This window comes from Chrysochloris asiatica, unplaced genomic scaffold (assembly GCF_000296735.1).
Source record: "Chrysochloris asiatica unplaced genomic scaffold, ChrAsi1.0 scaffold00211, whole genome shotgun sequence".
NCBI classification, from domain to species: Eukaryota; Metazoa; Chordata; class Mammalia; order Afrosoricida; family Chrysochloridae; genus Chrysochloris; species Chrysochloris asiatica.
The window spans coordinates 4,455,980-4,471,847 of record NW_006408729.1 but is presented as its reverse complement, the minus strand read 5'-3'; the positions used below and the strand labels follow the sequence as shown (position 1 = coordinate 4,471,847).

Genomic DNA, 15,868 nt, shown 5'->3' with positions numbered 1-15,868 from the left:
CTCCCGCGGAGCGGCTGGTAGTTTCGAACCGCTGACCTTAAGGTTCGCAGCCCGATTCGTAACCACTACGCTACCAGAGCTGGTATATATATATATATATATAATTGAAGGGGCTTCAAAAAGTGGGTGGAAAAATGGAAGTGAAAAATAATGGAATTGTTCCACAAACTTTTTAAAGCCTGTCGTATATATTTCATAATTTTTATAGCACACCCAGATGTTGTCCATTCCTCTCCCAAGATCATCAAGCATGATTCACAAAGTCAACAAGCGGAGGTCCTAATCTTATCAGTGATTGCTGCTTTGAATCATGCCGTCATTCAATGTTAGTGGGAGTCTTCACAAAGCAGACCCAGAAAGCAAAAACCAACAGAACTTCCAGTTTCCCAACAAAAGTTTTAGCAGGTCAAGAAAGAACAAACAGCATGTACTCCAACAACTAAATTGTTTTGCTACAGCATATGGTCTTTAGAAAAAAAAAAAAATGTGCTACAGCCAATGAATATATCTTAAAGTAAATGAACACAAACACCAACCACAATCTTGGCATGGCTTTCTCTCAAACACCTGACTCTTTTAAAGTATTTTCATACGCCATGGAGGAGATCAAAAATTAGTTAGGTCAGAAATTTCTGCACCTGGAAATATTTACAATTTTAAGTAACCAAGAGGGTAGAAAATTTGTGGTGCTTTATGAATGGAAGTTATGGAGTTGATTTTTGTTTTGTTTTGCTTTGTTTTGAATAATACTGAAATCCCTGAATATAAAACAAAAAAACTTGAACAGTTGAAAGTGCTCAATAACCAAACTCATCTGTTACTTGACCTATCTCCATTTCAAAATGGAACTCTACACGCTATTACAGGGTACTGTATGTGGCAGAATTTTGCCAAGGGCTCATTTTCACTATTACTCTAATAATGATTAGTTACATATGAGAATTAGCTTCAGCAGCACCAGCCAGTCTTAACTGGCCATCATGGGAGAATTTGAAAGCCATCTACAAAAGGAGGCTGGCCCTTTAACAAGGTCTATGTAAGTGGGTCAGCTGCCACCTGTGCCTCTCACAGCAGAGTACATTAGCTGTGGCAGCCCAAGATCAGTTGTCGACAGCTGAGACGTGAATCTTTAGGCTTTTAAAAGTCTTCAGGGGTTTTTTTTTGTGTGATGTTGTTGTTGTTTTAGTTTTTTCCTAGTGAAAGGCAACTATATTTCTTCGAGCAGGTTGTACAACATGAAAAAAGAATATTACTGTGTGAAATATGAATATCTTTTTTGCTTAAATTACAACAACAACAACAAAAAAAAAACTCAAAACAGTACTTTAATGTTACGCTTACCAAGTATCTAATGTTTTATGATTAAATAAAAAAGATCATTCTCAAATCCATATTTCATTTCTCAAACTTAGCAACTAAAAGAAAAGGGGGGAAAAAAAGAAAAGCTAGTAGAAATATCTTTGCTCATTTACCTTGTTTTAGCAAAATTTATAATTTTTGGAACAACCACTAGCTTTATTTCTTTGATTAGTTTTAACTTCTTATGGAGTCTGATTATTTTGAACATATATATACATACTGTATTTCAGAGATGGTATCAAGAGGACCAATACCTGGAGAAGGACATCATGCTTGGTAAAAAAGAGGGTCTTCTAAAAAGAGAAAGACCCTTAAGATGAATCAGTACAGTGGCAGCAGCAATAGCCTCACATGTAATAAATGTTGAGGATGGTGCACGACCAGCACTGTTTTGTTCTGTTGTGCATATGGTTGCTATAACAATATCTTATATTATTACATTAATACATCAATAAATTTTATGTGTGGAGCCCTGGTGGAGTCCAGTGTGGCATAGTAGGATAATGCACTGGACCACAACGTCGGTTTGAAATACAAGGTCAGTGGTTCGAACTCACCAGCCACTCCTCGGACATCCTATAGAGGGTCATTCTGAGCCAGAACTGACTCAACGGTCCTTAACAACAACAACTAATATCATTTATTGTTAGTGTTGCTGTTGTTAAGGACCATCGAGTCAGGTCCGACTCATAGTGACCCTGTATAGGGTTTCCGAGGAGTGGCTGGTGAGTTTGAACTGCCAACCTTGCGGTTCAAACCAACTTTACAGTCCAGTTACTTTACAGCCCACAGCACCACACCAGGCATTACAGTATGTTATATTAATATGTTATATATATTATAAACGCAGGTGAAGTCATACTCATTTTCCTACTCTACTTTTAACATATACTCCTAGTACAGTGGCAACGCACTTTAATTTCCATAGATACACAGCCCAGTTCACCATCTGGAAGAATGAAGTTCTGCTCCTATCCAAGTGTACAGAGTTTTCTGCTTAAAAGGCCCACCCACCATCGTACATCCGGCACAAGGATATTCCCCATTTCCAATTCGGACAGATGCAGAATTATTTGTCCCTATTTCCAAGGAATACGGAGTAATTTGTCATTTAAAAAAAGGGGGAAACATAATAGCAGCTAGTTATCTCGGAGACCTGGTGTGGCACTATAGGATAAGCAGTTGGCCACAGGGTGGGTTTGCACCAAAAGGTCAGCAGTTCAAACTTACCAAACCCTCCTTGGAAACCCTATACAGGGTCACTATGAAACTAACTCAATGGCACAAGAAGTCATCTATTAGCTTTCCTTTCACTTTAAATTTACACAGCTAATCGGAGATTGGCAACTTAAATTCCATTAAAACTCAAAAATGAAAACAGTGTTTAAGAGCCAAATTCCTACTACATTATACCTCTTTCTCTGGACTATTGAAGTCAGACAGGTTGTGGAGACAGTCACCTTCAAGAAAGCTCTTTGCCCTGCCAGCATAACATTGTGCCAGCAACAAAAGTAGAATCTGATATAAAAATAGGAGTCTAAGGAATCCCCTGAAAGCAAAGCACATCATGAGGCCAACAATTAGATCACCAACGTAAAAGAGGAGATGCAAACTGAAGGCTATATCTGTAAGGAACTGCAGCATTTATCTCTCCTACCGGAGTCCTGGTGTGGCACTGTGCGTTAATGCGCTGGACTGCAAAGTCGGTGTGAACCACAAGGTCACCAGTTCAAGCTCACCAGTTGTTCCTCGGAAACTCTATATACAGTTGCTATGAGTCGGAACCGAGTTAACGGTCCTGGTGTGGCGCTGTTGGAAAAGTAATATACTGCTAATATCAAGTTTGGGGACTCACTCCCCAGCTGCCTCTCTGAAGCCCTATGCAGGATCACTATGAGTAGGAACTGACTCTAACCACCAAGTTAACCAAGTTAATCAGTTAAATTAGTAAAACATTAAAATGGCCAGTTGTTTAGCTGAAAAGCCAAAGTGAGTAGATTAGTTGATGTTGTAACATCAAGGTGAAGGATGTTTATCTTCTACTTTTTCCACAAGTTTTAACTTATACATAATGGCCATTTATTTGAGTGAGGTAAATTACTGGGCACAAATCATTAACAAAAGGTCCCAAATCTGTCAATATAACCATGGTGGAATATGAAATTAATGACTCTCATGTCTTCTGAAATTTCAAGCACCATAGGGTCAAACAAATTCACAATAAAAAATGACGGCGGGAGGAAGGGAAAAAAAGAATGTATTTAAAAATACTACTACCATGAGCAGAAATAAAGTTAAGGGGTTTACAGGAGTCAAAAGCATGCTAGTTAGAAAGGAATGATGATGTCTGTGAGGTAATAATAATACTGTCTGTGTATTAGAAATAATACTAATAAAGGAAGCAGCTGTCTAAATATTTTAGATTCCCCTCCCCCCAAAAAATGTTTATACACTCTTCTGAGGATAGAAATAATCCAAAATGAGGCACCATTTTAACCCATTAGAAAACACACAGAGCTATAAAGGCATGCCTTGTGTTCTGCCCTCCTTCCCTTTTTGATTTAAGGCATTTCCTTCCAACTTGTCTGCAAGAAGGAAATCCTGAAAGTGAGGGTCAGCAAAATATCTACCACTCTCCAACTGTACAGGAAGAGAGGAAGAAAACAAAAACATAAAATAAAATTTAAAGTATCTTCCTTGCTGGTTTCAATGTATAAAAATAAAAATGTCATTCACTGACTGTCTTGTACGCTCCTTGGAAACCCTGTGAGTCAGAAACAAATGATGACACGTAACAACAACAATATAAGTTTAATGTTAACCTTTTATTATAAAGAGTTATTTACATATACTTTTAAATTAGAATTTACAACAAATATAGCCTCCAAATCTAAAATTTAAAAAAATTCCCCATATTTCCTTCAACTTTGTATAGCCAAACACATATTTGGTTCAAAATCATAGTTTTCTTATAACCTTCTATTCTGTAATTTAACTAAACATAAATAGTTATATGTGTTCCACATATTTGCAATTATAATTTCATTTTAATAAGTCCACAAATATTCTAAAAATTTAATAAACTCTTCATTCACTTGCATATGTATTTCTACCCTGTCTTCATCAAAAAGGACTTGAGGTAGAATCACTATAATCTGAGATGCGCTATCATGATTTCCATTATTCAACTGACAGATGCTTAAATTGTTATGTTTTATTTCACCTTTGATAGTTAAACTTGAAAAGAGCAACTTTGTGTAATATGCTGTTTTTGTTGTTAAATATCATCTAGTCGGTTCCGACCCACAGTGACCTATGTAGGGTTTCCGAGGAGTGGCTGGTGAGTTTGAACTGCCAATCTTGTGGTTCAAACCGACCTTGTAGTTGAGTGCTTATCCTACAGTGCCACACCAGGACTTCCTTTATATATTGAATTATTTCTTCATGGTTAATTTCAGAAATAGGCAAATAATGAGACCAAGTTTACAAAAAATGTCTAGCAATTGTAATGCTACACTCCTTTATGAAATGTTCATACCCAATTATAATATCAGGAGTGATAAAGTAAAACAAAATACCCACAATTTATTTTGGTATTACAGCAACTATGGGGTAAAATTAATTTATTTGTAATTTCACTTTTCAAAACTAAGTAAAAAAGCATGCTTCTAGATAAACACAAGCATGCATGTCCCCGAATCAAAAGGAAAATCAGTATTCTTATTTCTTCTGAACTCCCAAAACAGTTAACAATTTGATGTATGTATAATGTTACAGTTCGTTTTGTTTATGGAAGCATATATGCAGCATTTTAAAATGTTTATTTCATTATATAAGACTAACTCTGTCTTTGTCTTCAACGTCTTCAATGAATTGGTTTCACTGAAAAAACACTTTATTCCAGTTATACATTTCATTTAGCGACATGACTAAATAATGTAACAGCGTTTTTCATAGTCAGTGATGTTATTGTTGTTAAGTGCTGCCAAGGCAGTTCTGACTCATAGTAACCTTGTTTAGGGTTTCCAAGGAGCAGCTGGTGGGCTTGAACTGCCAAACTGTGGTTCGAAGTCCAGGGCTGATCCTACGGAGCCACAATTACAGTCAGTCATAACCTAATATAGCATAGTATTCAGAGGTGTTTTTAAAAACACTCACTAATTATATGACGGGAGTCCTGGTGTGGTCGTGTAGGATAAGCACTGAACTGCAAGGTCAGTTAGAATGGCAAGGTGAATGGTTCAAATTTACCAGCAGCCCCTTGGGAACCCTAAACAAGGTTGTCATGAGTTAGAACTGACTCAAGAGCACTTAACAACAATTCTTTGAGTGGATTTCAAAAAGTTCATGGAAAAAATCCATTATCTTTAATTCCAACTTTTCATGGACTTTTTTGAAGTTCCCCTCATGTTTAAAAGTAATCTTAAAATGGCTTTACATGCTATAAGATCATGTTCTTGAAGTGGTACAGAAGTGTTTAGGAAGGAAGCTAGCTTAAGACACGTGCACTCCAACCAGAAAACAAATCTACTGTTACTGAGGCGATTCTGGTTCATAGCAACACAGATTCTGGCTCATACAGGATATAGAAGAAGTGCTTCCTCCTTAGGGTTTCAAGGACTGTTGATCTCTATGAGAGCAGACAGTCTCATCTTTCTGCCTGGAGTGGCTTGTGGGTTTGCGCTGTTGACCCTTTGGTAGTAGTCCAATGATTAGCTCACAGCACCACCAGAATTCCATATGTGGATCAATCAATTCTATATAATAAAAAAACATTGCACCTAGGAAGAAAAGAGGCAAAAGTGACCTACAGTTTTAGAAGAGATAAATGACCCCAGGCTCGAGGTGCCCAGTGGTGCTGACCCACAGAGCTGTCCTGGCTTCTTTCCCCATCACAATTCTCCAAAACTATGAAGACAGAGAAAGCAAGTGACATCAAATTAACAATAAGCAGCAGCTCATAAGAAAGACTTAACAGAAAGAGGCTAGCATATTCTTGGAAGCAATGATTTCTATAAAAAGTCTAACTGTGTTCCTGATTCAATGAAGCTATAAGACTCCCTTCTCTAGAGTCCTGGTGTGGATAAACAGTGGACTGATAACCACAAGGTCTACTGTTCAAACCCACCAGCCACTCCTTGGAAACCCAATACAGGTTCACTATGAGTTCGAAGAATCATCTTGATGGCACTTAATAATAACAACATAGGGTTGCCAAGAGCCCTATTGGTGCCATGGTTTAGGCGTTATGCTGCTAACCACAAGGTCAGCAGTTCAAACTCACCAGCTGCTTCCTGGAAGAAAGAAGAGGCTGTCTCTTCCCATAAGAAAAATAAACATACAAGCATGAAAACTTTATATAGGTCATGATGAATTGGGAGCAACTCAATGGCAGCAGGTTTTTGGATATAGGATCTCTCCATTTCAGAATCTGGCTAGACATAAATGGTTTTGGTTTGGTTTTAAGGAAAATCATTTTTGTTATCCCTGCACCAGTTAAGACTCTTTCAGATGTGGTCTCAGGTATTTCCTTTAGTTACTCAGCACTCTCTTGTTCAGTTCATACAATGGAGGTGGGATCAGCACTCAAACAACCCCTCCAACATTTACTGTACCATCACATTTTATTTTTAACATAGCACTTACTACTAACTGATACTGTCTTGTTTATTTACTTCCTTCCATGGAAGAATGTAAGTATAAGAAAGTAAGGACTTTGCCCTTTTTATTCTTTCACTCATGCTAACAATTATTCATTGAGCACTTACACATGTGTTGCACAAAAGACATAAGCGTAGTGGTCAAATCAAGCAAACATGTTTGTTCATGTAAAGCTTACATTCTAACAAAGAGAAACAAAATATATCTACACTATAAATGTAAATATACAGTATGTTGTTATTGTTATTAAGTGTATTAAGTGCCGTCAAATCAGTTCTGACTCCTAGCGACCCTGTATAGGATTTCTGAGGAGCGGCTGGTGAGTTTGAACTGTTTATCATATGGTAAGCTAGAAGGTAATAAGTGCTATGTTGCTGTAGTGTGTCATTAAGTTGATTTTACTCATAGACAGCAACCCTATCTAACAGAGTAGGGTTCCCAAGGCTTTGTGTTTACAGGGACAGATCACCTCACCAGGTCTTTTCTACCATTTCCTTAATAAATGCTATAGAGACAAAGCACAAGAAAGAAGTACAGGTAGTGCCAGGGTAAACGTGGGGTTGTGGGGTTGTGTAACTCCAATATGAATACCATCTGTAACACCCAGAAAAGGGAATGCAGGTATTCAAAAAATACTGGCTTGTGGAATGGGACCAGATTGGGGAAAGCCAAAAAGCATATTCCAACGCCTTGGAAAATCAGCAGTAAACAAAATATTTGTCAATTAATACTAGAGAAAATAGAACTGGCAAGCTTCACCATATCTAGTATCCTGAACATGTGAGCTTTGGAGTTTCTTTAGCCACTTTGTTACCCTGAGGACACAGTCACCATAGTTAGGAAGACTGAATGAAGAAAGGCAAAAACTATGGGAGCAAAATAAATCAGCACTGATTACATCACTTAATTATCTGGCTCAAACCATGCCTGAAGATTTGCTCCCTTGATTAAACTTGAATTGTTCAGTTACTTTGGACACTGAATTCTCATTTAGAAAAGAAGAACTTTTATTGTTTTCTTTAACCCACCCTGAGTTGAATTTCCTATTACTTGCAACTTCATGAATATATACTGACATAATTTCCAATTTATGATATAAATTTAAACAAACTTGATTTGTCAGTCACCCCAGTACATCACGCTCAGCAAAGCAACCTACCTACCAGTCCTTGTTCAGGCTTTGGACTATTTCCTCTTCCCTCCACTACTCAAAGATGGAAAGGTCCACCTCTCTACCTATCCATCTCCTATCTCCTCATCGCTTTCACATAGAATTCACCTACTAATAAATTCATTATTCAGGACACCGTCTGCTCCCAAAAAGATTTACAGTCTAGGGAACCCTATACAGGGTCCCAGTGAATGTGAGTTGACTCAATAGCTACTGGATTATTTTATTCATTGAGTCATTAAATCTAACAAAATGTTAGTCACTGACAGGTATGAAAAATAAGATGACTATTAAGACACAGTCCTTTTCAAAAAGAAGAGTAAATACTGAATAAATATCTACAATAGTAAACACAAGCTATTTGAACAAAGGATGAGCACCACAAGGTCAGTGGTTCAAACCCACCAGCTGTTCCTCAGAAACTCTGTACAAGTTTAACTATAAGCTGCAGTCAATTATTTGGCACTTAATAACAAAAATGAGAGAGTGAAGGGTGAGGTCATCAAATGCCTTTAGGAAGACCTGCAGCTTCCCTTTCCCTCTTTAAGCTTACTGAAGGTATCAAATCATTGTGCTATAATACACATGCCCTCAACATGGGTCCTTCTGTCCCAAATATGCTCTAAGGTCCTTGAGGGAAGAACTGTATCCAATTCTTCTTTTATACCTTCCTAAATTTCCAGCTTATAATACAGAATAGGTCTCCAACATTTTTTTTATATATATATATATATATTCAAACATGGGTGACTCATACCCTTTTTTTTTTTTTTTTAAGGATCATACATGATATTTGTAGCCCTGGTTATGTTTCATTGCCTTTTTGACAGACTTAATTTTCTCTTACCTGTTTTGACAGCTGAAAGCTTATCAGAAGAATTCTTTCTAAGATACTTCATCAGCATGGAAGCCCCCTCCCATGGCATCTCCAAGTGGTATATTTCAGGTCTTCTATGTGGGTTGGAGTAACTTCCTGCTTTGGTTACACTAACAGAAGTACTCTACAACTCCAAAGACATGATTACTTTTGAGAGTTTCACTTCTGAACACTATACATAAAAGTTCCAATGGACTATGGCAATAAAAGAGAGAGTTTCTGCAACCACAATACTCCTTAACCATTCTGGTCTCCATTTAGAAAAAAAAAATTAAGAATAATGAACTAAGTGGAGCTAATTAATAAAGTACAGCGTTTAGTCCTCTGGCAGAGCAAACAATTAACCAAGAAAGGTGGGAAGGGAAGGTACAATATGTTCCTGAATTAAATTTTGTTAATCCTAAGAGCTCACGTGATTCAGGAGGAAAAAAATACACTGTTTTTTTCGATATTGTTGTTGTTGTTGCTGTTGCTAAGTGCCGTAGAGTGAGTTTGGACTCATAGGGACCCCTATATAGGGTTTCCGAGGTAGAACTGTAGACCTTGCAGTTACCAGTCCAGTGCTTATTCTACAGTACCACACCAGGACTCCATTTTCCTTATATAATGACTAGTCAGCCTAGTTTGTATTGAAATAATTTTTATTATAAAAATGCCATGTTTGTTGTTGTTGCCATTAGGTGCCATCAAGTCGGCATTGACTCATAGTGACCCCTAAGTACAGCAGAACAAAACACTACCTGGTCCTGAGCCAACCTCACAATTGTTGCCACGCTTGAGCCCATGGATGCTGCCACTTTGCCAATACATCTCACTGGGGGTCTTACTCTTTTTCTCTGACCCTCAACCTTACCAACCATGAAATCCTTCTCCAGCGACTGGTCCCTTCCTGATAATGTGTCCAAAGTATGAGAGGTGAAGTTTGGCCATCCTGGCCTCCAAAGAGCACTCTGGCTGCATTTCTTCCAACACAGATCTGTTGGTTCTTTTGGTAGCCCATGGAACTTTCAATATTCTCCTCCCACACCATAACTCAAAAGCATCAATTCCTGCTGTCTTTCTTATTCACTGTCCAGTTTTCGCATGCATATGATGTTACTGAAAATACTATGAGGCTTGAGTCAGGTGCACCTTAGTCCTCAAGCTGACATATTTGCTCTTCAGCACTTTAAAAAATGTCATATACCATATCATAAAATTTAAATATTTTGAAATATTTTTCAAAATCGTTATGATCATTTATAGGCTATCATTTACAAATTTGATAAATCAACTGTAAAATCCAAACCTCATACAAGATTTCAAAATGTTATATAAAACTCCAAATGGAATATTTTTGCTTTAAATATTTTCTAAAATGAGTCCATATGCAAAGGAATTGAAAGGAAACAAAAAATTTATTTATCAATAAGCAAATTCTTTTTTGTTTATTCAAAGTAGTTTTCTGGATAGCACTGCATCTTTTTTTTCTATTCTTTAATTCTCTGCATGGAACATGGATGGGCGCGGGACTAAGAATCACAAGGTTGAATGTTTGTGCCCACCAGTTGCTCTGAGGGAGAAATATGACACTCTGTGTACCCACAAAGACCTGGAAACCCTATACAGGGTCACTATGGGTCAAAACAAACGGGACAAAACTAGACAACAATAACAACACAAGGCACATACATACTGAAAAAACATTTTTAATTTTGTTTATTTTCTCACCGGGTTTGAGGTTGCCTATTACAGATACTGATAATTCCTTTTTTGCTCTATGTATGCATTTTTCCAAGTGCACTGATTTCAAGATCCAACTAGAATTCTAGAACTGCAAACCAGATACTAAATAGTCATGGGATACTTGGTAAATTACTTAACTCTCATGGGGTACCTTTTATCTACATATTGTCAAAGAAAAAAACATGCAGCAAAAAATAAGAAGATTATGTTGTTGTTGTTAAGTGCCACCGAGTTGGTTCTGACTCAGCGACCCTGTACAGGGTTTCCAAGGAGGGGCTGGTAATTTTGAACTGCCAATCTTGTGGTTCAAAGTGACCTTTCAGCCAAGTGTTTTATCCCTCAGTCATACCAGGACTCGGTATGAGGTTACAGTAGGTGATTTTTAGCTCTGAAATCAATTTTGTACTATGTTTTAGTAAGTATAAGTGAAAACTTTAAAAAATAGTACTGTTTGTTAAATGATAGTCCATGAAGCTTAAAAAAAAAAAAAAAATTATTGTATCTCTCTTTTTTTTTTTTTTTTTTTTTTTAATAAGCTCAATTTCGTTTCTGGCTTCTGGTATGGTGCTGTCGGATCAACACTGCACTAGCAAACAATAAAGTTCAAACCAACCAGTTGCTCCTCGGAAACCATATACATGGTTTTTACGAGTCAAAACCGACTCAATCGCACTTAGCAACAGCATTGTTTTTAAATATAAGGATATGCACTAAGCAGATTCTAACTTAGAAACTGGTTGTAATTCAAGTTTACATACAATTGGACTGTCGAATTTGAAATGTGCTTCCTATAGAAATAATTTCCTCAATATATAAGATACATATAAATGAGTTCTAGTGGGTGCTTTGGGATCAGATGAAGGAGAAAAGGAGGAGAAGGAATATAACATACTACAATAGAGTTCAAAGACTTAACTGAAAATGACGATTTAATCTTATGGATGAATTTTGGTACTTAGAGAACTTTTAATTCTAATGTTACAATGAATTATCAGTAAAGTAGGCTCTGGAAAGCTGACCTAGAAACACACTCCACACTCACATGTGTTTTATAGACAAGTGCATTCCAAAACTCAGGGCAGAACAGGGTAAGCAGATTGCAAAACAACTCCATATCCTTCCCTTTTTTTTTGCATTCTAACAATTGCCATTTGGTACTCTTTCACCTTACTTTCTACCTCCATCCAGACAACATTATAGTCTTCTTTCGCCAATGTACATTCTTTTCCTTTCTCCATAACACATTTTGGGCAGTTCTGCATGCCTTGCCCAGAAAAAGGGATAGGACAAGCTCAGGATCCCCAAGGGATACTAACCAGTCCAGCATATAAAGTGCTGATCACTTTCCATCTGGTGTCTGACTACTCCTGCATCCCCTCATAGTTTAACACACCTAGAAGAAGATCGTCCTGTTTTCCACCTATATGTCTGCTAGCATGAAGTGGTGGTGGCATGCCATGGAGTCAGTTCTGACTCATAGCAACCCTGAATAGGGTTTCCGAGGCTGTCAATATTTACGGGAGCAGAAAGCCTCATATTTTTCCTGTGGAAGAGCTGGTAGTTTTGAATTGTTGACCTTGAGGCTAGCAGCCGGATTCGTAACCACTACGCTACCAGAGCTCCTTGAGCATGAAGTAGGAGAACAGACTGCATTCATAGGTTCAAGCTCTTCTTACAAACTCAGCAAGACCAAATATAATTTGGTGAGCTTAAGTAAATCACTTCACCTGCTTGAATCTTAGCTTCCTTGCCTGAAAATGATTGCTAGCTAGATTCCTTGCACTTCAATACTTTGACTTCATATGCCTCCATTTCTTAACTATTTCTCCAGCTTTTATTAATTGTGTTTACTTATGTGTTTTACTCTCTTTCTTTTGCTCAGTGAGAGCAGAAACCATGTCTGTAACCTCACCACTACCACTGGGCCTGACATGCACTGGAAGAACGAATGTACAAAGATAGGAAATCAGTAGTTCAACATTTTTCCAAGTAAGCTGATTATAGCAATTTGTTGAGGTTGTTGTGGTTACAAGTCATTGTGCCAGTTCCGATTCATAGTGACCCTAAGCACAATAGAACAAAATATTGCCCAGTCCGGTGCCATCCTCATTAATGGTTACACTGCTGCTGCCACTGTGCCAATCCATCTCACTGGGGGGGTCTTTCTCTTTTTTGCTGCCCTTCCAATTTACCAAGTATGATTCCTTCTCCAGGAACTGTGACCTTCTGATAACATGTCTGAAGTATGAGACAAAGTCTTACTATCCTGGCTTTTGAGGAACATTGTGGCCTGTACTTCTTCCAAGACAGATTTGTTTGTTCTTCTGGCAGTCCATGACACTTGTAATGCTCTTCTCTAAAACCACAATTCAAATGTATCAATTCTTCTGCAGTTTTCCTCATTCATTGTCCAACTTTCACATGCATATGAGGCGTCTGAAAATACCATGGCTTCTGTCAGGTTGTCTATATTACAGCATAATTTGTGCTTTCTTTTAGTTCAACGGTCAGTAATTAACTATGCTACCTGAGGGATGTAATGTAGGAAAGAAGAGAAGTGGATTTCAATGACATACCAATGTTAGGTATGTTGTTGTTGTAAAGTGTCCTCAAGTAGGTTCCGACCCATAGCGACCTTGTATAGGGTTTCTGAGGAGCGGCTGGTGAGCTTGAACTGCCGACATTAAGGTTGAAACTGACTTTGCAGTCCAGAACATTAACCCACAGTGCCACACCAAGACTCCAATGTTAGGATGGAAGTGAGTTAATCAGAATTGCTAGTTGTTAACTGCCATCAAATCGATCCCAATTCTACATAATGTTTTGAGGCTTTAAATCTTTGTGAGAGCAGAAAGTCTCATCTCTCTCCCACAGAGCAGCTGGCAAGCTCAAACTGCATACCCTACAGTTCGCAATCCAATGCTTACTGTATGGAAGCACCTCACTCTCCAGAATGACTAGTAATCATATAAAATTTGTTACCTTTGCCATACTTCATATTCCAGCATCAATATGTGATTACAAGTGTTATTTTTCTTTTTTGAAGAAATTTTCTCAATTGTTGCCTAATAGTACATCCCCTTAATTATAAACCATAAAATTAGATGATCTTTAAGACTTCTCTCAACTCATTAACAATATATAACAATCCTAGGAAATACACTAAATTTTCCTAAATCCCTATTTACATTTGTATGTATACTTCAGTATTTCAGTTTTATAGTTACAAGATTATTACATGTCAAGAAGATACTATTTATACATTTATACCTAGTATGTAGCTAATCTCATCACTTATTTCATTAAAGGCTATATTTAATTGTCTCTGTGTGGAACTGGAGGATATGCACTGGACTGCTAACTACTAGGTTCACAGTTCAAATCCACTAGTCAGTCCCTCCTCAGAAATCCACTTAATAACAACAACAATTCTATTGTACAGAGTCCTTTTGGCTCTTAAGCTGAGTGGTTAAATGTTTGTCTACTTATCAAAAAGGTCAGGAATTCGAACCCATCAGCTGTTCCATGGTAGAAAAATATGGCAATGTGCTTCAGTAAAGATTTACCGCCTTGGAAACCCTAATCTAAATACAGTTCTATCCTAACCTATGGGGTCACTGAGTTACAATGGATTCCATGGTAAAGGGCTGATGCTATATGCAGGGTTACTCTGAGTTAGAACCAACTTGACTACACTTAACAATAACAGCAAAGAATAAAGTGGTACAATGTTATAAACTCAGTTACTAAATGAAAGGTTGGCGTTTCAAACGGCCCCCAACCTTCAATGGTTCCAAAGGCAAAAGACACAGTGACCTTTGCTCATAAAGATTATGGTCTAGGAAACATTATATGCAATTTTACTCTGATATATAGGGTTGGCTAGGAGTCAAAATTAACTCAACAGAAACTAACTAACTAATATGCCGTAAATATTATTTTTTGAATTTTAGTGATAAAAACACACATTATGTAATGCAAGGGAGAGATGGGAACAGTCTCTTTCATCTAGGCCAGTCTTTCTCAATCTTGTCGCTATTACCATTTTGGGTTAAATAATTCTTTGTTGTGGAGAAGGGGAGTTGTCCTGTACATTGTAGGATGTGTAGCAGCATCCCTGACCTCTACACACTAGATTAGTACCTTCCCTGACTCTACCTCCTCCCCACACCTTCTGTCCTTCTGTGCTGCCCCTCGCCCCACCCCACCCCACCCCACCAAGTGCATGTATCCATCAACTGTTTCCAGACATTGTCAATGGTACCACTGCCTGCTCTATCAAAGGCAGCTATATAGGGGAAAGGGTTACTGGTCAGAAAGAAGGTTTGCTTATACGTTGTTGGTAGGTACCTTCAAGATGGTTCTGACTCAAAGCGTCCTTATGCACAACAGAACAAAACTCTGCCACGTCTTGCACCAGACTCACAACTGTTGTTATGTTTTGGCCCATTGGTGCTGCCACTGTATCAATCAATCCATGTCTTTGGATGTCTTCCTCTTTTTCACTGAAACTCTATTTTACCAGACATTATATCCTTCTCCAGGGGATGGTCTCTACTGAAAACACGTTCAAAGTTTGAGAGATAAAGGCTCACCCAGTCCTTAATTCTAAGGAGCATTCTAGCTGTATTTCTTCCCAAGATAGATTTCTTTGGTTTTCTGACAGTGCGTGGTACTGTCAATATTCTTCTACAGCCACAATTCAAATTCACTGATTCTTCTGCTGTCTTCCTTTATTCCTTATCCAACTTCCGTATGCATATGAGGTAACTGAAAATACCACGGCTTTAGTCAGGTACACCTTAGTCCTCAAACTGACATCTTTGTTCTTTAACACTCTAAAGAGGCCTTTCACAACAGATTTGCCTAATACCATAAGTTGTTTGGTTTCTTGATTCCTGCTTCCATGAGTGTTGATTGCAAACCCAAGCAAAACGAAGTTCTGGATAACTTCAATGTTTTCTACATTTATCATGTTGTTATTTATTGGTTCAGTTCTGAGGGGTTTTGTTTCTTTACATTGATGTCTAATCCATACTGAAGGCTGTATTCTTTTATATTCAAGTCCTCTTTGT

The 15,868-nt window shown here is 37.8% G+C and overlaps 1 protein-coding gene across 3 annotated transcripts in view; it reads right to left on the bottom strand.

Annotated features, from left to right (window-relative positions):
• The window catches only part of LOC102839900 (serine/threonine-protein phosphatase 2B catalytic subunit alpha isoform-like), a 449,181-nt gene that overhangs the window by 362,092 nt on the left and 71,221 nt on the right, over positions 1 to 15,868 (bottom strand). The gene's annotated exons all lie outside the window — the stretch shown is intronic.